This window comes from Elephantulus edwardii, unplaced genomic scaffold, assembly GCF_000299155.1.
Source record: "Elephantulus edwardii isolate Elephantulus edwardi_28Jun2011 unplaced genomic scaffold, EleEdw1.0 scaffold00132, whole genome shotgun sequence".
Lineage (NCBI taxonomy): Eukaryota > Metazoa > Chordata > Mammalia > Macroscelidea > Macroscelididae > Elephantulus > Elephantulus edwardii.
The window spans coordinates 5,297,973-5,299,226 of record NW_006399882.1 but is presented as its reverse complement, the minus strand read 5'-3'; positions in this window follow the sequence as shown (position 1 = coordinate 5,299,226).

Here is a 1,254-nt window from a genome sequence, read left to right as displayed (position 1 = left end):
CATAACAACAACAACATTAATTTGTTGTGCTCTTGAAGCCCCTGTCAGGCATGGTGTTTAATATTTGATCTATTTACCTCATTTAATCCGTACAATGTACCAAATGAAGTAGGTGAAAAAAGTTATCTTAGAGAGACATAAAGGGTAGTCATCTGTTCAAAGTTAACATAGCTGGCAATCAAGAGCTGAATTCTGTACCCAAGTATGTCTGTCAAAACAAGGTCAAGGCTGTTTGTGGCACAGATCATCAATTATTCATGTGCAAATTCAAGTTGAACCTGAAGAAAATGAAAATAATTTCACAAGAAACAAAATATGATGTTAAGTCCACTCCAATTGAATAGAAAAAATATTGCAGAAATAGAGTTCATGCATTGAATACTAATGACCAAGGACCAGACAAGTTGTGGGATGCCATCAAGGACATCACCCATGAAATAAAGTCAATAAAAAGATAAAATGAAAAGACTACAATAGATGTTAGAAGAGACTCTGAAACTTATATTGGGGGAGAGAAGCTAAAATAAGGGAGAAATGCTGAGGTAAGGTGAACAAGAAATTTCAAAGGGCAACTAAAAAAGACAAAGCAAAGTATTATGACTAAATGTGCAAAGAACTGGAATTAGAAAACCAAAAGGAAGAACACATTTAGATTTTCTCAAACTGAAAGAACTGAAAATCAAATTCAAGCCTCAAGTTGTAATCCTGAAGCAGGTTAAGGGCAAAATCTTGAATGATGCAAGATGCATCAAAAGAAAACGGAAGGAATACACAAGCCACTGTACAAAAAGAATTAGTTGGCCCTGAACTAAAGCCCCAGGAAATGATGGAATGCAGCCCTTGTCTAGTGCGTGTGCTCACTAGTCTATGCCAAGAAATTTGGAAGACAGCTACCTGGTCAACCAATAGCAAGAGAGTCATATTTGTTCTCAAGGGAAAAAAAATTGCTTCAGTTAGGTGTGGGAATGGAATCTCAGAACACGTAATTGTGCTCATGCTAAGCCTTTGCATAGACTAAGAAATAGCTATCCAAAAAGAACAGTGCATGTTTTAACATTGAGAAAGATGTGTATCAGGATGTATATTTTCGATCACTTGCTGTGCATCTGAGAGCTGAACAATGAATAAGGATGACAAATTGATGCCTTTGAGTTGTGCTGTTGGAGAAGAATACAAAATATCCCATGGACTGAGACGTGAATAAACGAATATGTCTTAGAAAAGGTGCAGCCAGAGTGCTCCATAGAAGCAAGG